Below are 25,408 nucleotides of genomic sequence, written 5' to 3'. Positions count from 1 at the left end.
GCAGCTGAGCTCCACCACAACCGCTCTCTCACTCCCCCTCTCCTCAAAGAGGAAGGGGGAGAAAATAAAAGACAAAGAGTTCAAGGTTTGTGATGAGAATGGTTTAATTAAAAGGAAAGGGAATGGGGAGGAAAAACAAACAAACAAACAAAAAACAAACAAAACAAAACAAAACAACAAAAAACCAACAAAGAAACAACAAGGCCGCGTTGAAGCACCGAGAGAAGGAAAAAAAATTACTCTCTATTTCCCATCAACAAGCGATGTTCGGCCAAGTCCTGGAAAGCAGGGCCTCAAAACATGTTGTGGTTGTTCAGGAGGAACAGCCCCCTCCCCCACAAGAGAGCCCCTTTTTATTGCTGAGTGTGACATCAGGTGTTATGGAATATCACTTTGGTTGGTTTAGGTCAGCTGCCCTGGCGATGTCCCCTCCTGACTTCTTGCCCTCCCCCAGCCTGCTGGCTCTTGTGGGCTTGGAAGGAGTCCTGATGCTGTTCCGGCACTACACAGCAATAGACACAACACTGGAGTGATATCAGTGCTGTTCCAGCTACGAGAGCAGAGCACAGCACTGTGTGGGCTGCTGCAGGGAAAGGTGACTCCATCCCAGACAGACCCAACACATGCAATAAGGAGCAAGATCCTTTCCCTACCTGTTCTGTGGTGTTTCCTGTGTGTCCCCTTTTTTTGTTTATTTATCAGTGTTTTCAAGGTGCGATGTGTGCGCTCAACAATAGCTTGACCCATGGGGGAATGAGGAATTCCTGTGATGTGTCAGATACCCCAAGTTTGAATAAAGGTTTGACTACCATAAGCGGGGCCATTGTCGTTTTTTATTTCCTTTGGGATGCCTAGCGCTATGAAAGCAACACGGCAGTGAGCCTGGACATGGCAACTAGTTTCACCCGCTGCAGGTGTCGCCCAAATTGCATGAGAGAAAGTATATACCGATACGTGAACATATTTCAAGCGACCAAATTCTGGAATATGTGTTACACTGGTCTGCCATAACTGTAGGGACAGTAGACCTCTAGGGTTTACCGTTAAAGGCGTGGTCGAAACATGTTGACAGTCAGGACATATTTGGACAATCAATTTGACGTCAGTGATCGATATAGCGAATTGTTTCACCAAAACCTTGGCGGATAGATGGAAAAAGGCATGGGATAACCATGCTTGCTCCAGCACCTTAGGCATCAGGGCTATCAGGGTCATATTAGTTAGCTAGCCAGTGCGTGCGTTACCCTTTGTAAAAAAACTGGGTAACATGGTGTGGCTCCACATGTGAATAATACAATACGGGTACACTCGCTGCTCTACCAAAAATAACAGCACTTTAAATTTTAGAAACAAGTTTTTCTTTGGGACATGTCTCAAATGTGCCCTCTCAATGCTCTGAGTGACGCCTACAACATACTGCAAGTCTGATACAATATTCAGAGGTACTAGGTATTTTCTTTTTTTTTTTTTTCCTTTTTTTTTTTTTTTTTATCTTTTTCTCTTTTTTTTTTTTATTTAACACATTTTTATTGAGAGTGCAGCACAGATACTTTCCCTGAAACAATTACTTCAAAACATTTATGAACATAATTTGTCAAATGTATGCTAACAAATTTACTTAAATACATACATTTAAAAAAAAAACTGAAAAACAAACATTTAACGTCCTAAGACACATTCACAATGAAATTTCTCCATCATTTATGGTTTTTATCTCTAACACAAGAGGACACAAGTCTGAAAATCTGCATATATTAAGCTATCACAGAGCACAGAAAATATATGAAGAAGTTATCACGGATTTGGGGTAGGAGGTTTAAAGAAATTAATCTTTCGGCAGTATCGTAGAATAAATGGCACAGAAACTATAGTAATGCTGAGTCGAACTGGAGCAAACAATTTGTGAATAGCATATGCCAACAGAAATGTGCCTGTACCAGCAGCCCTTTTAGTTTGTAGTGATGATTCACTGAAACCAAGTTTGAAGAGAACTGCAGTCATATCCACACCACTTGACACAGCCAGGTAGAGATACTGATGAAATTCCAACGTGGAATGAAACCCCTACAGCACCACATTCTTTGAAAACTTTTTTCAGCTGCTGGGATTTATTGAGTTTCTTGTTTTCACTGCTGAGATCTGTGGCTGCCTTTTCAGGGGATCCACCCACATCCTTGGCCGAGCTGCGGGCGGCGGCCCGCAGCGCCAGCAGAGGCTGGGGGGGAGGGGTGGCCCGGGGTAGGGGTGAGCAGCAGAGGAGGCGGCAGCGCAGGCGGCGAGCAGGGGCCCGCAGGGTGGCGGGCCCGGGCACAGAAGCAGGTTGAACATGGCAGCGCCCGGTGCGTTTGGGAGGGCACACAAACCTGAGAAATGCAGCAGCCGGCGGCGGGGTGGGTGGGAGGGGTGGTGACAGCAGGGGTACAGGTGGCACTGGGCACGACAGTGGGGGTGCAGGTGGTGCTGGACCCTGTGTTAGCATTGCATTTCGACCGTTGGGTCGTACCTGCACCGGGAAAGCCATTCCAGCTGTGAGAAACACTCCATAGCCAATATCTTAGGCTCAGGCAAGGATCTCAGTGAAGTAGTAATTTATTCGTGATTGCAATGGCAGGCACCCCACAAGCAGGAGAGTGCCCCTACTAGTTCCAAAACACAGTTTATATACTTTTTGACGACAGGACCCTCCCCTGTTTCTCCACTGAGTGGGTAATCCAGGTTCACAATCTATCTGATGCTTCACAAACAATGCATGGCCTTCAGTTGCCAGCCTGTTAAATTTCAAATTTCTTTTGACATTTTTACTGCTTGAAGTGGTAATGTTTCTTCACTTATCTGACTTGACTTAACACCGCGATTTTCACCTAATTGTCCTGAGTCTGGTTGTCTGCGTTTTACAAGGTCGCCTGCTAAGCTTTCTTATCACTGTAAGCGTACCTCAATACCACATTCCTTTCCACTAAACAATGTAACTCTGCAAAAACAACATTTCTATTCCCACAATTCCCCCCTTTTCTTCTTTATAAACTGTTGATTTTTGCAAAACTTTTCTCTAAGGTGTAATTTGGTAGATATCTTCCTCTTCTTCACTTTCTCTGCTTTCCATCTCCTTATCATCACCTTATCTGAGTAAGATGGTGGCTCATCCATGGTCATTTGTTTCAATAGTGCAGTTTCATGTAACCACTGTACTAGTCCTCTTACACAGGGGATAATGCAGCAACTGTTATATATGGAGTGGTAATTCCTGTGGTTGGTTGGTTAAGATGGTTGATATTAATAAAGAAGAGGGAGATGTGGGAGTGTGGCCATGGGGGTCAGAAAGCTCCATGGTTGGTGATAACATCAGACTCTTAACAATGAGGCCATCAGGAATGTAAAAGAGTTTAGAGGGAACCAAGAAGGGTGATTCAGGAGACTCCATGCAGTCTCAGGGTTGCTTGTTCTCCAGCCATTAAGGCATGATTTTCACCTAATTGTCCTAAGGAGTCTGCTGTCTGCATTTTACAAGGTCTGCATTTTACCATTTTCTTGACACAAATTACCACTCCATATATAACACAATCCATCTTCTTATTGTTTGGTACCCACCAGAACAGTGACTCAAACCCTGCAAAAATTTGATTCCTGGCTTTCTGTTCATCGGGAACTCTTCTAGGCACCCCAATAGAATCTAGGAATCTATCATGAAATGATACTCTTTTTACTTCTTCACATCTTTTACTTCTTCTGGGTATTTGAGATGTTTCTCTTTCAAATCACAGAATCACAGAATCACAGAACTGTAGGGGTTGGAAGGGACCTAGAAAGATCATTGGGTCCAACCCCCCTGCCAAAGCAGGTTCCTCAGAGCAGGCTGCCCAGGTAGGTGTCCAGACAGGCCTTGAATATCTCCAGAGAAGGAAACTCCACAACCTCCCTGGGCAGCCTGTGGAGTGAATGCCAGGGTGAAGGGTATAGCTTATTGTACAAGTGCACATGTGCCTCTCCAGTTAGATGGTAGGGTGGACTGTAAGATCTACCCTTCACAGTACCACCAGAGATCTGCCCTGGGGATCTCAAGTCTTGAGCAGTTTCCCATCAAGTCCTTGGTAGCACAAGGAAAATTCTCCCAGGTGCTGGGTAGCACTCACACCCTGCCGTGAGAGGCAAGCTGTATGGTTATCTATAGCTGTAGAGAATGCAGGGGGAACCCTGATATTGCTATCATGCAAGGAACAGCAAAGAGAGACTTACAGGCCTCATTTCCCCAGGCAGTGTTTTCTTGGTACAATGCAATCATACATCGCATCCCCTGGGACTCCTTCCCCATGGGAAGGGCACTATCTGGGCAATCGGTCATCCCGAGGCACAAGCATAGCAATTGCTATGGTTGAGACTCTGGACAGTATGTTTTTCATTCTATCCAGGCATTCACATCCCCATACCCTGTTTGAATCTCAAATGTTTGAACTGCCGCATTTCAAAGAGGGCCTCCTGTTTACTCTCCTGTTTTCTCCTTGAGTTTCTCCCTTTCTCTGATGGCAATAGAGGATTGTTTCCATACAGCTGTTCTCAATCTGGCTGTTGGGTCTCTCCCAGTTATTTGTTCTCTCTGCTGAATTGTCGTTGGGCATTTAAATCTCCACAAGCTAACACCTCACAAGCATCAAACGTGACGGACTGTGGTACATAACCCTCTGTCACAGTCACCCATATTTTGACGGGTGAGTCAAAATATGTGAGTCATATTGAGTAATAATTCGTGTCAATAAAGTGGTTGATATTAATAAAGAAGAGGGAGATGTGGGAGTGTGGCCATGGGGGTCAGAAAGCCCCATGGTTGAGATAACATCAGACTCTTAACGATGAGGCCATCAGGAATGTAAAAGAGTTTAGAGGGAACCAAGAAGGGTGATTCAGGAGACTCCATGCAGTCTCTGGTTTCTTGTTCTCCAGCCATTAAGGCATGATTTTCACCTAATTGTCCTAAGGAGTCTGGTTGTCTGCATTTTATGAGGTCGCCAGCTAAGGTTTCTTATCGCTGTAAGCATATCTCAATACCACATTCCTTTCCTCTAAACAATGTAACTCTGCAAAAACATTTATATTCCCACAAAGAGCCATGTGGGACCACAGTCAGAAACATGTGGTTTGCCAGACAGTGAGGGAGCTGCGGGCTCGTTTACTGATCCGAATGCTACGCCATTGGCCCCTCTGCTGCTACAGCTATCAAAGGCTTTTGCTGTTGCGCCCCCTCGTGACCTCGACATTCCTTTTGATCCAGGCCCTATAGGCCCTGAAAAGGAGCCAGGTCTGTTTCCCTTCGGTCCGGGGGGAATAGGGTACATAGGGCCTGAAGGATGAGCTTCTTAACAACTTAAAGCAAGATATACTGTTCCCACGACTAGCCCTGGAACTTGCTGGAGTTTGTAATCAAGAAAAGGAATGGAAAATGGAGACTGTTATATGATCTGAGAAAAATTAATGAAGTCATGGAAGATATGGGAGCACTTCAACCGGGATTGCCATCTCCAACTATGCTCCCCCAGTCATGGACATTAATAGTAATAAACTTAAAGGATTGTTTGTTAAACACTTCCCAGAATTCTGAAAACTTTGCTATGTCTGTGTTTCAATTGATACCTTTTCTGATTGTACATATGTATAGGCGTACTCGGGTTTCTTATAAATATGTAATGTTCTATATATATATTTAGAAAGTTCGACAGTTGTGTGTCTGTGTTGGTAGAGCTTAGACTCCCCATACACCCAGCACTGTTTATTTGCCTTTTATAAATATTACTAAATTCAGATTGAGTTGTATCTTCATTTATAACAGGTACAAGCACATTTGTGTTGGCATATGCTGTTCACAAATTGTTTGTTCCACTATGAATCAGCATTACTATAGTTTCTGTGCCATTTATTGTCCAATACTGCTGGAAGATTGGTTTCTTCAAACATCCTACTCCAAATCCGTGATAACTTATTTTTGTTTTTTACTTCCCCGAAGTGGGTCTCAAGGAATTTGACATAAGGATAACAGTTGAGAGAAGTAACACACAAAACATGGACTGGATTTTTTTTTTTAAATGATTGTAATAGTTGTGAAGAATTTAAGAAAGCAGCAGTTGTGAGGAATATGTTTCATATTAGTGTGGTGAAGGGACAAGGGGTGGGGTGTGTGTAAATTGTCCACCTCATTGGTGTTGTGATGATGTTATGTTTATTTTGGTGTGGGGAATTCTGTTTCTTTTTGATGTAAATGAAGTTTGTAAAGATTGTGATGACTGTAAAGTAAGAATATATTGTGATTAAATATGCTTTTCACAGAGGTGAGGGGTGGAATGTAGTGTGTTTACGTGGCAATGTTTTAGTAGCAGGGGGCCATAGGGGTGGCTTCTGGGAGAAGGATCTAGAAGCTGCCCCATGTTAGGTAATCAGGAGTCTGTTTTTTTATATCCCTTCATGTAAACATCTTCGGTCAGCTTTTGCAAAGTTAGGAGTCCCAAAAACAATTAAAACAGATAATGGGCCAGGATACATGGTCCACGCAACCCACTCCTTTTTTCAACACCTTTTTTTTTTATACCTCATTCTCCCATGGGTCAAGCAATTATGGAACAGGCCCACGGTACCCTAAAAGCTATGCTTCAAAAACAAAAAAGGGGGAGTATAGGTATGAATCCCCAGAAAAAGATAGCTAAAGCATGACATACTCTTAATTTTTTAAATCGATGGACAGAGGAAGGTCTTCCAATTCACAAACATTTTAATCACAATACCTTAAACTCAGTTAAAGAAAGGGCAGAAGTCATGGTAAAAAATTAAGCATCAATCAATGGGAAGGGCCCTACTCTCTAATAACTTGGGGCTGAGGTTATGCTTGTGTTTCAACAGGAGCCGGTCTGTCCTGGTTTCAGTTAGAAAAGAATTAATTTTCTTCCTAGTAGCTGGTGGAATGCTGTGTTTTGGCTTAGGATGAGAAGAGTGCTGATAACACCCCGATGTTTTAATTGTTGCAGAGCAGTGCTTATACCAAGCCAAGGACACCTCAGACTTTTGCTCTGTCCTGCCAACAGGCAGGCTGGGGGTGCAGTAAGAGCTGGGAGGAGACAGACCCAGGACAGGTGACCCGAACTAGCCAAAGGGGTATTCCATACCATCTGACGTCATGCTAAACAATATATAGGGGTGGCTAGCCGGGGGGAGGGGGCCGGACTGCTCGGGGTTAGGCTGGGCATCGGTCAGCGGGTGGTGAGCAATTGCATTGTGCATCACTTGTTTGTACATATTATTAGTAGTAGTACTATTATCATCATTGTATTATTATTATTATTATTATTATTTTCCTGTCTTATTAAACTGTCTTTATCTCAACTCACGGGCTTCACTTTCCATTTCTCTCCCCCGTCCCAGAGAGGGAGGGGGGAGGGTGAGCGAACGGCTGCGTGGTGTTTAGCTGCCAGCCGGGTTAAACCACGACAGTCTTTTTGGCGCCCAACGTGGGGCACAAAAGGTTGAGATAACGGCAGATCTGACCAGAGTGTGTTAAACTAAAATTGGTATAAGTATTAGACCTGCTTAATAGTCACTTGTCATAATGCTGATTGCTTTAATCTCAACTCTGCTGCGCCTGTTTTCCAAATTGAGTATTATAGCACGTTATTTTCCGTATTTGCTCTCTGTCATGTTGTTTATCCTCTCCGGGCCCTGGTTTCAGACCATTATGGTACTGTGTGTTGTATCAGTGGCTTATGAGATGATGAAATATCTGGCCATGACTCTAACCTGGTATTTGTACTCAGTAACATCGTCGACTCTGTACTTTGGAAACTGTAGTTTGGAAACTATTAGCAATTGTATCTGTTGCCTTTTTCCATTAGGGAGTCAATCTGTGGAGGGGAAAGGGGAAGATAATTTTTCTTACTTGATCACTCTCCCTTTCTCCTTCACCACCCCTGTACCCTCCTTGATCACTCTCCCTTCCTCCTTCACCACCCTCTTATCCTCCGAGTTTATTACAATAGCTCTCCAAGATATTGAATATCCTTGGGATACTCAGACCAACATAGTCCTGTTGTTCTGCCTCCTGAATGCACTTCAGGTTCTGCTTAAAGTTAAACAACTACTTAGGAAGCTCATCCGGAGATCTGCCCGGAGGCAGGATAGTTGTGGGTGGCAGGGAGTATGGGAGGATATGGGCAGGCATCTAGACCAGTTGGCACCCCCAGTGTTTTGGAAATTCACCCCTGAACAAGTGCAAAATCCTCAAAAACTGGCAGAATGCTTGAATAAAAGGTGTCGCGATTCGGGAAGTTCCAAAGTAACATAAATCATTGTAACATGCTGGGGCCTGGCTCATGCCTATCGAGCTGCCATGGATACTGCTATCAACTTAGTGACAGACCCTGCGGCCACTCCAAGTCCCGTGACAGATCCAACGGCCACTGTGACCCCTACGGTGGACTCTGCAGCCGCTCCAGTCCCAGCTTCTGCAGATGCTCCAATCCCAGCTCCTGCAGCCGCCCCAGTCCCAGCTCCTGCAGCCGCCCCAGTCCCAGCTCCTGCAGCCACCCCAGTCCCAATTCCTGCAGCCGCTCCAGCTCCAGTTCCTGCAGCCGCTCTAGCTCCAGTTCCTGCAGCCGCTCCAGTTCCAGCTCCTGCAGCCGCTCCAGCTCCGGTTCCTGCAGCTGCTCTAGTTCCAGCTCCTGCAGCCGCACCAGTTCCAGCTCCTGCAGCTGCTCCAGCTCCGGTTCCTGCAGCTGCTCCAGTTCAAGCTCCTGCAGCCGCACCAGTTCCAGCTCCTGCAGCCGCTCCAGCTCCGGTTCCTGCAGCTGCTCTAGTTCAAACTCCTGCAGCCGCACCAGTTCCAGCTCCTGCAGCCGCTCCAGCTCCGGTTCCTGCAGCTGCTTCAGCTCCTGCAGCCGCTCCAGCTCCTGTAGCTGGGTCAGAGAAACGAGCTGTAGCAGTGCAAGTTGACCCTGCAGAGGGTATTCCAACCTCTGTGGCAGACCCTGTAACAAGGTCAGAGAAACGAGCAGTAGCAGTGCAAGTTGACCCTGCGGAGGGTATTCCAACCTCTGTGGCAGACCCTGTAACAAGGTCAGAGAAACAAGCAGTAGCAGTGCAAGCTGCCCCTATAGAGAAGGTGAAAAAATGGTATAGAGATTCAGGTCGTTTAGAACGCAGAGAATCTTCTGCCAAATCTAGGTATAGAGACGACGGAGACGACGACGACGCTGGGCCATCAAGGGTTCAGGAGGAGGAAGATGAGGATGCCGAAAAATCAACAGTAACTACCCGAAGCCTAAACGAGCGTGAGTTACGAGATGTGCGAAAAGATTTTGGTCGCTGTATAGGTGAGCAGCTTGTCACCTGGCTGCTCCGATGCTGGGACTCTGGAGCCAATTGTGTGGAATTAGATGGCAGGGAAGCCAAGCGACTGGGATCCCTTGCTAGAGATGCAGGCATTGACAAAGCAATTGCAGATGGAGCACAATCTCACAGCCTCTGGAGGCGTCTCCTCTCAGCTGTGAGGGAAAGGTATCCCTTCAAGGAAGAACTTTTATGTCTACCAGGCAAGTGGACCACTATGGAGAAGGGAATCCAGTATCTGAGGGAATTAGCCGTACGGGAAGTGATTTATGAGGATCCAGACCTCAGACAAACATCCAAAGATCCAGATGAAGTCAGGTGTACGCGACCCATGTGGCGGAAGTTTGTACGGAGTGCACCATCATCATATGCCAGCTCATTGGCAATAATGGCCTGGAAAGAGGATGAGGAACCCACAGTGGATGAAGTGGCTAAACAACTCCGGCAGTACGAAGAAAGTCTCTCCTCTTCCTTACAGGCCTGCGTCTCAGCTGTGGAGAAACTTTCTGAAGAGTTCCACCAACTTAAAGAGAATCTATCTTCATCCCCACCTGAACCAACCAGTGTCCACCGACCAAAAGAGAACACTGTGGAGAAACTTTCTGAAAAGGTTCACCAACTTGAAGAGAGATTATTCTCCTCCGTACCTGTACAGAGCAGTGTCTCAGCTATCAGGGGTAGGCGTTCATCCACACAAGGAAGACGATATGGTGGGTACTCACCCCGTGCTACCCTGTGGTTTTACTTACGAGACCATGGAGAGGACATGAGAAAATGGGATGGAAAATCTACCGCGACCCTAGAGGCACGGGTACGTGAGTTGCAAAAGAAAACAATCAGGAAGAAGGGATTCTCTGAAAAGTTTGCTGCTCCAACTTCCAGCAGACAGTCCTTCAAACACAGAAACGAAAAAGATTCCGACCAGGATTAGGGAGGCCCTGCCTCCAGCCAGGGGGAGGAAAGGGATAATCGAGTTTATTGGACTGTGTGGATTCGATGGCCTGGCACATCAGACGCACAGAAGTATAAGGCTTTAGTAGACACCGGTGCACAATGCACTATAATGCCATCGAGCTATAAAGGACCAGAGCCCATCTATATTTGTGGAGTGACAGGGGGATCTCAGCAGTTGACTGTATTGGAGGCTGAAGTGAGTCTGACTGGGAATGAGTGGGAAAAGCACCGTATTGTGACTGGCCTGGATGCTCCATGTATCCTTGGCATAGACTATCTCAGAAGAGGATATTGCAAGGACCCAAAAGGGTTCCGGTGGGCTTTTGGTATAGCTGCCTTAGAGACAGAGGGCATTAAACAATTATCTACCTTGCCTGGTCTCTCAGAGGACCCCTCTGTTGTGGGGTTGCTGAGGGTCGAAGAACAGCAAGTGCCAATCGCTACCACAACTGTGCACCGGCGGCAATATCGCACTAACCGAGACTCCCTGATTCCCATCCATAAGCTAATTCGTCAATTGGAGAGCCAAGGAGTGATCAGCAAGACTCATTCACCTTTCAATAGTCCCATATGGCCAGTGCGAAAGTCTAATGGCGAGTGGAGACTAACAGTGGACTATCGTGGCCTGAACGAAGTGACGCCACCAATGAGTGCTGCAGTGCCGGACATGCTGGAACTTCAGTACGAACTTGAATCGAAGGCAGCCAAGTGGTACGCCACAATTGATATCGCTAATGCATTTTTCTCCATCCCTCTAGCAGCAGAGTGCAGGCCACAGTTTGCTTTCACTTGGAGGGGAGTCCAATATACTTGGAATCGACTGCCCCAGGGGTGGAAACACAGCCCTACCATTTGCCATGGGCTGATCCAGTCTGCACTGGAACAGAGAGGACACTCCTGAACACCTGCAGTACATCGATGACATTATTGTGTGGGGTGACACAGCAGAGGAAGTTTTCGAGAAAGGGAAGAAAATAGTCCAAATCCTTCTGAAAGCCGGTTTTGCCATAAAACAAAATAAAGTCAAAGGACCTGCACGAGAGATCCAGTTTTTAGGAATAAAATGGCAAGATGGACGTCGTCAAATCCCAATGGATGTGATCAACAAAATAACAGCTATGTCTCCACCAACTAACAAAAAAGAAACACAGACTTTCCTAGGTGTTGTGGGGTTTTGGAGAATGCACATCCCAAATTACAGTCTGATTGTAAACCCGCTCTACCAAGTAACCCGTAAGAAGAATGAGTTTGAATGGGGCCCTGAACAACGACAAGCCTTTGAACAAATTAAGCAGGAAATAGTCCATGCAGTAGCCCTTGGGCCAGTTCGAACAGGACCAGATGTAAAGAATGTGCTCTACACTGCAGCCGGGGAGAACGGCCCCACCTGGAGCCTCTGGCAGAAAGAACCTGGGGAAACTCGAGGTCGGCCCCTGGGGTTTTGGAGCCGGGGATACAGAGGGTCTGAGGCCTGCTATACTCCAACTGAAAAGGAGATATTGGCAGCATATGAAGGAGTTCGATCTGCTTCAGAGGTGGTCGGTACTGAAGCGCAGCTCCTCCTAGCACCCCGATTGCCGGTACTAGGCTGGATGTTCAAGGGAAGGGTCTCTTCTACGCATCATGCAACTGATGCTACATGGAGCAAGTGGATTGCACTAATTACTCAGCAGGCTCGAATAGGAAACCCCAGTCGCCCAGGAATATTGGAAGTGATTATGGACTGGCCAGAAGGCAAATACTTTGGGATATCATCAGAGGAGGAGGTGGGTCGTGCTGAAGAAGCCCCACTGTACAACCAGTTACCAGAGAATGAAAAGAAATATGCCCTGTTCACTGATGGGTCCTGTCGTATTGTGGGGAAGCATCGAAGATGGAAGGCTGCTGTATGGAGTCCTACACGACGAGTTGCAGAAGCTGCTGAGGGAGAAGGTGAATCGAGTCAGTTTGCAGAAGTGAAGGCCATTCAGCTGGCTTTAGACATTGCTGAACGAGAAAAATGGCCAGTTCTCTATCTCTACACCGATTCATGGATGGTAGCAAATGCCCTGTGGGGATGGTTACAGCAATGGAAGCAAAACAACTGGCAGCGTAGGGGCAAACCCATCTGGGCTGCTGCATTGTGGCAAGATATTGCTGCTCGGGTAGAGAACCTGGCTGTGAAAGTACGTCACGTAGATGCTCATGTGCCCAAGAATCGGGCTACTGAAGAACATCAGAACAACCAGCAGGTGGATCAGGCTGCTAAGATTGAAGTAGCTCAGGTGGATCTGGATTGGCAGCATAAAGGTGAATTATTTATAGCCCGATGGGCCCATGACACCTCAGGCCATCAAGGTAGAGATGCAACATACAGATGGGCTCGTGATCGAGGGGTGGACCTGACCATGGACGCTATAGCACAGGTTATTCATGACTGTGAAACATGTGCTGCAATCAAGCAAGCCAAACGGTCAAAGCCTCTTTGGTATGGAGGACGATGGCTGAAATATAAATATGGAGAGGCCTGGCAGATTGATTATATCACACTCCCTCAAACTCGCAATGGCAAGCGTCACGTACTTACAATGGTGGAAGCAACCACCGGATGGCTGGAAACATACCCTGTGCCTCATGCCACTGCCCGGAACACTATCCTGGGCCTTGAAAAGCAAGTCCTATGGCGACATGGTACCCCAGAAAGAATAGAGTCAGACAATGGAACTCATTTCCGAAACAACCTTATAGACACTTGGGCCAAAGAACATGGTATTGAGTGGGTGTATCACATCCCCTATCATGCACCAGCCTCCGGGAAAGTTGAACGATACAACGGACTGTTAAAGACTACATTGAAAGCAATGGGCGCTGGGACATTCAAAAACTGGGATACGCATTTGGCAAAGGCCACCTGGCTAGTCAATACTAGGGGATCTGCCAACCGAGCTGGACCTGCCCAATCAAACCTGTTACATACTGTAGAAGGGGATAAAGTTCCTGTAGTGCATGTAAAAAATATGCTGGGTAAAACAGTCTGGGCTACTCCTGCCTCAGGAAAAGGCAAACCCATTCGTGGAATTGTTTTCGCTCAGGGACCTGGATACACTTGGTGGGTGATGCAAAAGAACGGAGAGGTCCGGTGTGTACCTCAAGGAGATTTAATACTGGGTGAGAATGGCCCATGAACGGAATTGTACCATGTTAATTGCTATATAATACTGTATGTTACCACTACCATGACTACTATAGGTGACTAATTAGAATGTATGGAAAAGAGTGTAACCTGAGCATGACATAAATGGTATGGAATAAGGGGTGGATAGATGTCCTGGTTTCAGTTAGAAAAGAATTAATTTTCTTCCTAGTAGCTGGTGGAATGCTGTGTTTTGGCTTAGGATGAGAAGAGTGCTGATAACACCCCGATGTTTTAATTGTTGCAGAGCAGTGCTTATACCAAGCCAAGGACACCTCAGACTTTTGCTCTGTCCTGCCAACAGGCAGGCTGGGGGTGCAGTAAGAGCTGGGAGGGGACAGACCCAGGACAGGTGACCCGAACTAGCCAAAGGGGTATTCCATACCATCTGACATCATGCTAAACAATATATAGGGGTGGCTAGCCGGGGGGAGGGGGCCGGACTGCTCGGGGTTAAGCTGGGCATCGGTCAGCGGGTGGTGAGCAATTGCATTGTGCATCACTTGTTTGTACATATTATTAGTAGTGTCGCGTTAAGGGGTGTAGCTGATTAACCGTTACGGGCCCGGTCAGATTCAGGATACTGAACCAGTCGGACATTCACCAAAAACACATTAACCGTCTGGGGGTCCAGTCAGACATTCACCAAAAACACATTAACGGCCTGGGGGTCCATTCAGACATTCACCAAAAACGCATTAACCATCTGGGGGTCCGTTCGGACATTCACCAAAAATGCATTAACCGCCTGGGGGTCTGGTTAGATTCAGAACACTGAACTATCACGGATAACCACCCTCACCCTCGTTGCACTCAATGAGAGTTATCACAATGCAATCAAGTATGGTTTATTACAGCAACAGATAATCAGGTTCTTTTGGATTGCCGGCGATAGTGACTGTCTGCAAAAGCAAGCTAGTATGCATAAAATACACAGGTGTTATAGGTGTTATAGGTGTTACAGATGTTATAGATGTTATAGATGTTTACAGGTGTTATAGATGTTACAGATGTTATAGATGATATAGGTGTTGCAGGTGTTACAGACGTTACAGGTGTTTACAGGTGTCACAGGTGTGCAGCCTAGAAATAAACGCGTTAAAAGGATCAAAGACTCTATAGAGATTTATAAGCAAGTATTCAGATCTCACCCAAAGGCGTCCCAATGGGGGGGGAAGAGAGGCTCAGCCCGTCGACTGATCCCAGGAGTCAGGAGGTCCTAAGGATGTTGTCCTCGGGATGGTATCTCCCCTGACGGTGGTATCTTCCCTAACATCCCCTTTCTCTTGGGCCAATTTATATTATTTTCTATCTTTTAGGTGGAGCTTGAGTGGCTCTAGTCAAGCATATCTTAGTTATGATTGGTGTAAAGTTTTCCCGTCTCCGTTTAAAGCAATAGGCTCCGAGAAATTCAGAGCGCATGCTCAGTGAGGGGTGGTCGCACCTTGGAGGCGGGTAGCTTTTGGGATGGAGGTGTGTTTTGGTATTATAATGATATTATAATGATCAAAAAGTACACTAGGGTACAGCATTTGTCAAAACATGACAGGTCTTTGGCTTAGGGTGGCAAAAAGTGCAGCTTTGTGCACAAGAACAATCGAGGCCCCATCTGATTACAGAGCCTAGCCGTGGTGTCTCCACTCCACTCTACGCTCCGTGCTGTTCCTTAGAGCTAGCACACCAAGTTTCCCCAGCGCGATAGCATCTAAGGCTGGGAGCCTAGGGAACGCTCAGATAAAGCAGTTATGCCCTACCCTGAAAGCCTCTTCAATGCTGTACCTTTTCCTTAAAAATGTGAATGTTAGTTTTATTTTCCTAGTTACTTCAGGCATTTACACCACATAATCCACCCCGTGACTATAGTCACTCAAGCTTCACGACAGTTGGAATATGTCGGGGATATCACATACATTCTTGGATTGAGGTTTATCGAGTGTATGTACATTGTGTAGAGATGCTAAGCGTTTCATCATAAACCAGAGTTTAACATACAAACTAATTGTCAGTATAAAACATAATACAGTGAGTATTAGCAGAACAATAACAGGGTGAAGCATCTTGTTGAAGATTCCCTTGGCAGCTGGCGACCATCCAAACAAAGTGTCCCACCAACGGTGTCTCTCATCTCTCTGCACTCTTTCCATCACTCGATGTATTTCTTGTGCATCATGATGGACAGTAATCAGAGTCTTTTGTCCATTTTCTCGGACCTGTGTCATCAGCTGCTTCAGGTCCTCATGTACCAGCAATTTCTTCACCAAGGTAAGGTTCATTCCAATAGGAGTAGGCAGCAGTTCATGAAGCAGAATATAATTAGATGCAATAAGTTGATAAGAAGTGGCAGGAGCTGAGTATTTAAAATCACATCCTAGAATTTTGGTAAAATTGCAAACACAAACATTAGAGTGATTACTGATATCTACCACTGCATTATCTACGACTATAGAATCACAATGAGTTCTCATGCAAACACAACCTTTCCCAATATATACAAGTACAGTTTCAAGGGTTTCATTAGGATGTATCTCAAAGTGGCAAATATTTTGCTCAGTGTCAAGACAAATGTCTTGGGATTCCAGCGTGTTACTTTCACAGATGAAACCTTTTTGTTCATGCACAATACATGCATTTACATCAATTGTTTGCCACTTTCCTCCCTTTTGATGGGCCCATACTTTATGCTCTTTAGGATAAAGTATGGTTCCATTATGATTGAGTCCTAATGCAATGATTGGATATACATTGTATACGGTGGCATTACTTATAGTAAGTATAAAGGCAACAATTTTATCATTTTCTGCATAATGGGTAAAGTTGACTAATTGCCACCATGCTTGAAATTCTTTTTCAAATTCTGAAGCATTATCCCAAATCAATTTTCGAATTTCAGTGGGCAAAGTTCCTCCTCCTCCCTCTCCAATAATAGCTGCTGCTACAGATTGTATCCATAACTGTGCTTGGATACAGCTCAAGGCAAGGGAGGTATTGCCTTGGGCTTTTCCAAGGGCATTTACAATTAATTGATGATCATTTTCCTCAATTTGTTCCCAATGGGGTAAAATATCTGATAGAAGCCATTGATTTGCTCCTAAAGCCAATAAAGTTGATTTTATTGGTTGTTCCAGTTTCCTTTGGTCATCTGTAGTAGCAGTTATTCTACTTATTAAAACCTCAGCATCAATGCTATTTAATATACCTAATCCTGTCCCTAATAACCCAGTTGCATCCCGTGGCCCTCTTTTAGGGACCAACTAGGGTCAAAGAGAATTTGTTGTTGAATTATGTAAGGGCCTGTATTGAAGATGGAAGGAGTTAGACCAATGGGAGGCTGAGTCGGTTCGTTTTCAAATATCTGCGGAGGCAGAGGCTTCTTATCCTTTGTAGTCGATGATGTTTCTGTATTAACCATGAATTCAAATAATATTTCTGTGCCTCTGTAACCCCAAAGACAGTACACAATTATAGGTTTGGTGAATCAATGTATACTGTCTTAATTTCAGTCAGCCGATTATAAGTGGATCGGTTAGTTATTCGGCAACCAATTTGTATTGTCTGTCCAGACATGGCTTGAAGTTCAGCCATTCTTAGAGAATCATTCCAAGTCCATTCATCTTTTGAAAATATTTTGTTTCCATGTAGAACTAAAGTAGAGAGATTTAGGTCCTTTCTGTTTTGAGATGTTCCAGTGACTGTGCTATACTGTGACAATACATGGTTAAATGCCATGGTGAAACACCTCAGCTCCATGCACAGCCACAGTAGCTAAGTTTCCTTTAAGGTCTGTAATTGCATCAAGGTCAGGGTAAAGCATGGCATTATTAATCTAAACTGTTGATTCGTCATCTTCCAGCTGTCCATATACAGTTTGCTCAGGGTTCCTGTGAACACAAAAGAAAATAAAATATGCTCGGTTGTATTCAACCGGCAGGGTTAGAAAGAGGGTGAAATAGCAATCTTTGATTTCCCATGCATAGAAATATTTGGGAGTAGTTAGCACTATTACTACTGTTAGATACACAGAGGGCTTTCACTATCTCTGCCATGTTTGGAACTGCGGCAGTCAAAGGTATAGTGTTAGCATTCAACTGTCTGTAATCCACTGTAAAATGCCATTGCCTGGTTGGTTCCTTTACTGGCCACACCAGTGAATTATAAGGTGAATGGGTCCTTTTAATAATGCCTCTTTTTTCCAATTCTGTTACCACCCCGTCAATCCCCGTAAATACTGCTGCTGAATGATTTTAGCAGGGGATAAGGGTATGGATGTTTGTAACAGGCTCAGTCTCATGGTGCCTGAATCCCTTTGAAGTGTTGCGAAACTCCACACAGTTCCATCAGGGAGTTTCCACATGCAACCACGCAGTATGTCAAATCCTAAAATATTAGTATATGCAGCACAAACTAATACTTCTATTCTGGTTAATTTTTGTTCCTCTGGCAACCAGAGTGAAATTTTTGCAGTGGGGCATTGTTTTTCCACACCATTGATTCCCGTGAATTTAACCCTGCGTTGACCAGGTGTTATGCTCAGGGTTTGTCCTGGTATCAATAAGAAAATTTACCAATATTTTTTGGGGGTTCAACAGGAATGGCAATGATAGGATCAGAGTGTTCATTAGAGAGCCATTGAATTGCTCCGACACCACAACTCACTCTGTTCCCTATTAGGTTTGAACCTCTCTTTGAATTTGGGGTATCTGGGATTTTTAGTGTGGATTTGGCAGACTCGCCGAGAGTGGTCTTGGGATTTAACGCTGGATGAATTAATCCAGCCTATTTGGCATCCGTATTTATCTATGTCTTGTACCAATTCACTCCAGGTGGGAATAGGGGAGTTAGGATTTCGCCTACAACCACTATCATCATCCCTACAAGCAGCTAGTATGTGATCTTGGGTGTTTTCTACAAACATCTTAAGACAATCAGGGAGTCCACGGATGAGAGGGGTTAATTGGACCGGGTCAATAGGAGCTAACATTGGGGAATTCCTTAATTTATCTCTTTCATATATTGCCTGAATGCAGGCTGCTTTCTGTACTGCTACAGCCAAGTCAGCTCCTGGTGTGGTGGTTAAAAATACTCCAGGTCTCCAAAAGCCTCCTACTTCTTCCTTACACAACATCATTCGATCTCCTCCTTTAAGAGAAACTCGACACACATACTCAACTTCTGATTCCCCTGACCGCCTCGAGAACTTCTCCTGTATTTTAACCAACTCTGCTGGTGACAACGGAATCGTTTGCACAGTAGTACGGATTTCATCATTATCATCAACAGTAGTCTCAGTCTTAACCAAAGGTCTCAAGGAAATCGATTGAGGTTCAGAATCAGAAATCTCTTCAACACCATCATCACTGTCAGACCAGAAATCACTGTCCCAGCTTTCAGGTTCTGCACTATGCAGCACTCCACGAATCTGCTTGACCGGAGCGCAAGGCTGTACTTTAGTTAACAGATGACTAACCCTCTCCACCAATTGTTTAAGATGATTATTTTCACTCACAAGTTTATCATTTTCAGTCACAAGTTTGTCATTCTCAATGGAAAGTTTATTATTTTCATCCAAAAGTTTATCCACTCTGATTCCTAATGTTTTTCCCGTCTCCCTTTCAAAGGCCAATGATGACTTCAACACCTCATTCTCTGATTTCAAAGCTGTATGTTCCGCATCAGAGATCAGTTTGGGAGCAGGAGTTTCCTTAGCTTTTTGCCGAGCACAAGACAAACAGGCTCCTAACACAGCACAAATTGCACCTTTACCCTTTCTTTGACCAATCTTTCGTGAAGCCTGACAATGCTCAATGCACTCTACCACTTTCTCCTCATCTTTTCAAAACTTTTGGGAAAACTCCTTCCCTGCCTGGGAAGGGGCACATTTGTATTTTTGCAGAAGTTTATCCATAGCAATCCTGCCGACTACGCCAATTTTACTGTCGCGTTAAGGGGTGTAGCTGATTAACCGTTACGGGCCCGGTCAGATTCAGGATACTGAACCAGTCGGACATTCACCAAAAACACATTAACCGTCTGGGGGTCCAGTCAGACATTCACCAAAAACACATTAACGGCCTGGGGGTCCATTCAGACATTCACCAAAAACGCATTAACCATCTGGGGGTCCGTTCGGACATTCACCAAAAATGCATTAACCGCCTGGGGGTCTGGTTAGATTCAGAACACTGAACTATCACGGATAACCACCCTCACCCTCGTTGCACTCAATGAGAGTTATCACAATGCAATCAAGTATGGTTTATTACAGCAACAGATAATCAGGTTCTTTTGGATTGCCGGCGATAGTGACTGTCTGCAAAAGCAAGCTAGTATGCATAAAATACACAGGTGTTATAGGTGTTATAGGTGTTACAGATGTTATAGATGTTATAGATGTTTACAGGTGTTATAGATGTTACAGATGTTATAGATGATATAGGTGTTGCAGGTGTTACAGACGTTACAGGTGTTTACAGGTGTCACAGGTGTGCAGCCTAGAAATAAACGCGTTAAAAGGATCAAAGACTCTATAGAGATTTATAAGCAAGTATTCAGATCTCACCCAAAGGCGTCCCAATGGGGGGGGAAGAGAGGCTCAGCCCGTCGACTGATCCCAGGAGTCAGGAGGTCCTAAGGATGTTGTCCTCGGGATGGTATCTCCCCTGACGGTGGTATCTTCCCTAACATCCCCTTTCTCTTGGGCCAATTTATATTATTTTCTATCTTTTAGGTGGAGCTTGAGTGGCTCTAGTCAAGCATATCTTAGTTATGATTGGTGTAAAGTTTTCCCGTCTCCGTTTAAAGCAATAGGCTCCGAGAAATTCAGAGCGCATGCTCAGTGAGGGGTGGTCGCACCTTGGAGGCGGGTAGCTTTTGGGATGGAGGTGTGTTTTGGTATTATAATGATATTATAATGATCAAAAAGTACACTAGGGTACAGCATTTGTCAAAACATGACAGGTCTTTGGCTTAGGGTGGCAAAAAGCGCAGCTTTGTGCACAAGAACAATCGAGGCCCCATCTGATTACAGAGCCTAGCCGTGGTGTCTCCACTCCACTCTACGCTCCGTGCTGTTCCTTAGAGCTAGCACACCAAGTTTCCCCAGCGCGATAGCATCTAAGGCTGGGAGCCTAGGGAACGCTCAGATAAAGCAGTTATGCCCTACCCTGAAAGCCTCTTCAATGCTGTACCTTTTCCTTAAAAATGTGAATGTTAGTTTTATTTTCCTAGTTACTTCAGGCATTTACACCACAAGTAGTAGTACTATTATCATCATTGTATTATTATTATTATTATTATTATTATTATTTTCCTGTCTTATTAAACTGTCTTTATCTCAACTCACGGGCTTCACTTTCCATTTCTCTCCCCCGTCCCAGAGAGGGAGGGGGGAGGGTGAGCGAACGGCTGCGTGGTGTTTAGCTGCCAGCCGGGTTAAACCACGACACGGTCCAAGATGGGTGTCAGCACAATGGGTCCGTCCGTCCGTCTCAGCTCAACCAAAAAACAACATATGGGGAGGTCCCACTGGCATATGCAGGACCCATAAACAAGGACTCCAGGAAACGGAGGGGCAGCCAGAGCCCCCCCCAGCCGGGAGGGGGCTGGGCAGCACTCACTGCCTACCTCTCCCAGGGATGTGGTTACAAAGTTTGTTAAAGATAGGATTAGTATGCCTGGTAGTTTTTGTCTGTCTTTTAATTTGTGTTAATCGTGCTTTCTTTGTTCATAAAGAAGGGGAAGATGTGGGAGTATTGCCATGTGTGTTGACAAATGCAGTTGGACTCCTGAAGATGAAGCCATGAGGAATGTAAACAAGTTAGAAGGAACAAAAAAGTGGTGATTCACAAGAAGCCTTGCTGTCTGGAACTGCTGAACTGCTTGTTCTCCAACTGTTAAGACATGGAAGTTGCTGGATGTTTGCTGTTGCTGGGCAAAGTTGTTAACCAATGAATAGCTACTGGGAAAGTACTGCTTGTAGAGCTTATGGTATAAGAAAGCCTGTCCTCAATAAAGTTGTAGAAGTTATTGATCCCTAAACTTACCCTGGTGTTGGCGTGGTCATTACGCCACACTATGTGATGGCCTCAGTGGTCAGGTCCATGCCTCGATTATGAGCCCATCTATAGGTGGCATCCCTCCCCAGATGTCCTGATGTTTCATGGGCCCATCAAGCTACAACAGCACACCCTTACGTCCCCAGTCCAGGTCCACCTGAGCCACTTCAATTTTTGAAGCTCGGTTCACCTCTTTGTTATTCTGATGTTCTTCAGTGTGATGTTCTTCTCTGCTGGTGTGGCAGGGCACGGGACCTCTGCACCAACTATTCATATGTTACATATGGAGTGGTAATTCGTGTCGAGAAAATGGTTGATATTAATAAAGAAGGAAATGGAGATGGATATGCTTTTCATAAAGGAGATGGATATGCTTTTCTTTGATCCGGGAAGAACGGGATACATAAGGCCTGAAGACCGAGTTGCTTGACAACTAAAGCAAGACATATTGTTCAAAAGGAATTGAAAATGGAGACTGTTAAGTCATGGAACTTAGAGGATTGTTTGTTACCTTTTCTGATTTTACATATGTATAGGCGTACTCGAATTTAGTAAGTCATGGAACTTAAAGGATTGTTCTTTCCTGATTGTATGTATGTATAGGCATACTCGGGTTTAGTATGTAAAAGCGATGTTCTATATATTTGGAATGTTTGATGTTTGTGTGTGCATGTTGGTGGAGCGTAGACTCCCCGCACACCCAGTGCTGTTTACTTGCCTTTTATACCTTTTATAAATATTTGTTTTATAAATATTACAAAATTCAGATTGAGTTGAGACTTCATTTATAACACATAGAATCATAGAATCATGTCACCCTCAGCCTTAAAAAATCCTCAGGGAGGACAGAAACCTCAGCGAGGGCAGCAAATCCTCACTGCTCACCAGGCACAGGGAGGGGTTCTTTGTTATTCTGATGTTCTTCCGTGGCGTGACTCTTGGGGATATAAGCATCTACATGACATACCTTGACAGACAGGTTTTCTACCCAGGCAGCAATAACTTGCCACAGTGTAGCAGAGCAGATATGTTTACCTCTGCGCTGCCAGTTGCTCTGTTTCTGCTGCTGCAGCCACACTCACAGAGCGTTTGCCACTGATACGCAGAAACACTTCGCAACTCACAATGAAGCAAGTAATAAAGTGGGTATGCCTTTATTTCAGTGCAGGGAGCATAAGGGATAATTCCTCAAAGTTACGCTCACACTTAACAATGTGTGCCCTAGCTATATACAGTGTAAGTTCACATATGAATGAATTTTGTAATGCAATTATGCATACGCATAGCCTATGCACATATTGTATTAAAATTAGTTCCAAGAACTAATCTACGTTATAAATGAAGTCTCAACTCAATATGAATTTAGTAATATTTATAAAAGAAATATTTATAAAAGGTATAAAAGGCAAGTACCTTGTCGTTTTTAGTTGCAGAGTCCCACACCTTGACCTCAATTTGGTCCCATGTTTCAGGATCATAAACTATCCGATTGTTAATAGGATATAATAACATAAACTGTGTCATTTTGTATAGTAAGCACAAAGGCTGTAGCCATGATAGCAATGGGATCATAGGTAAAATTTACTAGAGTCCACCAGGATTGATATTTCCTCTCAAAATCAGTAACGCTATCCCAAACAACCTTTTGGACTTCAACCAGGAAGACACCTTCACTCCCTTCTCTAATGATCAGAGCCACTGTTGCCTGCATCTATAACTGTGCTTGTATACAGCTAAGTGCTAAAGATATATTATTTTGAGCTGTGCTGAGTGCATCAATTATTACTCTATGGTCTTGGTCCCTAGTCTCTTCCATTTTCAGTAATACTTTTGACACCTGCCATTGGCTAGTCCCTAATGCTAATAAGGATGACTGTAAGGGCTGTTTTAATTTTGTCAAATCATTTGTGGTAGTAGCCAATTTATTCATTAATATTTCTGAGTCTATTCTGTTTAAGACTCCCAAGCCTTTACCTAGTATCCCAGTCACATCTCTCTTTCCTCTAAGGTACTTCCGTTTTTGTAACCATGCCATCCATCCATCAAATGATGTCTTTAGGAAAGGGGAGCACCTTGTTTGGATCCCTGAGATATTAGTCTGCATTTTTAATTCAACCCTTTTAAGGGATCATTCCGGATTAAATAACAGTAGCTGTTGGTCTGTGATTCTTACCACATATGGACCAATCCCATAAATTTTATGCCCAGACTTAGCTGGTGCTTCGGGCAGTACGAGGTTAGTTGAGGTAGTTAATTTGGTTCTAAGATGGGGCCTAGGGGTGGAGAGGCCTTCTGTATTTATCTGAATTTGGAACGTCAACCCGCACCCCGGTCTTTCCCCACACCTCCCTGCCCACATGCACCACACTAAGGTTGGTGATTCTAAGGTGAAATTCAACCAACAATCCCTCCTGGGTTGACACATTTCCTGAGTTTCCTTCCCACCCTCGTTTTTTATCGATATTTCAGAAACTGTTTGGTAGTTGGATACATTAATTAGTCTACAACCTATTTTTATTTCTTGGCCTACTCTTCCACAAAGCTGTGGAAACCCTGTTTTATTATCCCAGCTCCATTCATTTTCTAAATAGACTTTTGTATCGTGCATGACCACCGTTGACAGATTTAACTCCTTGGGTGCTGGATATCTATAATATCCATTGGCCTTTTTATATGCCTGAGTCCAAGGCCACCCGTTCTGCCCCTCTTCCCCAAAGACATTATCTGATCCTTGAATTACCAGTATGATTACCAGCTATTTGGTAACACAAATCATCCTGAGTATACTCATTTTGTGCAAGCGATCCTTAGTTTCAGCTCGTGATCACCTAGTGTTGCTTTCCTAGGGGTCTCTGGAGCTTTCTTCACTCGAGAATGGTGGATCCAAGCACTTTGTTCTCTGATCTTTATTGCAGTGTAAGTGGTAAGGAGTACCTGGTATGGTCCCTCCCACTGAGGCTCCAAAGTCTTTTCTGCAAGAGACTTAACATACACATAATCCCCAGGCTGTATATTATGCACAGGTCCATCCAACTCTCAACTCTGAGTTCCAGCCATATGTTTTTCTATTTCTCTGAGTTGTTTACTCAAGGCCACCATATAAGTAGTTAGTATCTCTTCCCCAATCTGGGAAGATATTCCCTTCTGGGCCCCTTACGGTCTCCCATATAGCATTTCAAACTTAATCTTTCTTTAGTTCGGGGTTTAGTTCGAATCCGCAACAATGCTAGCAGGAGAGCTTGGGGCCAGGGTAAGTTAGCTTCTTGCCCTAACCTTACAATTTGTTGTTGGATTAAATGGTTCATTTTCTCCACTTGACCACTCGATTGGGGGTGGTATGGAGTGTGGAGTTCCCAATTTATCCCCAAATGTCTACTAATTTGCTGTACTATTTTTGAGATAAAGTGTGGCCCTCTATCTGAGGACATGGTGGCTGGAACTCCAAAATGTGGTATTATTTCCTGTAACAACACCTTGGTTACCTCTCGGGCTTTGGCAGTCCTGGTGGGGAAGGCCTCTGGCCATCCTGAAAAAGTATGTTAATACTAGTAAATATCGACACCTCCCCTTCTCTTGGGAGTTCTGAAAAGTCGATCTGCCACTGTTGGCCAGGCCCATGGCCTTTCCCAATTTGACCCATCTTTGGCTTAGGAGTATTCTTGGGATTAGTCTGGAGGCACAGGTCACGTTGCTGAGTTACCTGGGTGATTGTGGCATATAAATTCCCAGCAATGATTTTCCCATTTAGATAGTTATATAAGGCGTCAATTCCTCAATGTGTTTTTCCGTGTTCCTCCCTCACCAGTGATCACAATAGATTGGAGGGGATGACTAGCTTTCCTTCCTCAGTAATAGCCCATCCCTCCTGATTACA

The sequence above is a fragment of the Netta rufina genome (assembly GCF_964035555.1).
Source record: "Netta rufina genome assembly, chromosome: W".
Lineage (NCBI taxonomy): Eukaryota > Metazoa > Chordata > Aves > Anseriformes > Anatidae > Netta > Netta rufina.
The sequence above is the reverse complement of the archived record's forward strand: the minus strand, read 5'-3'. Positions refer to the sequence as shown.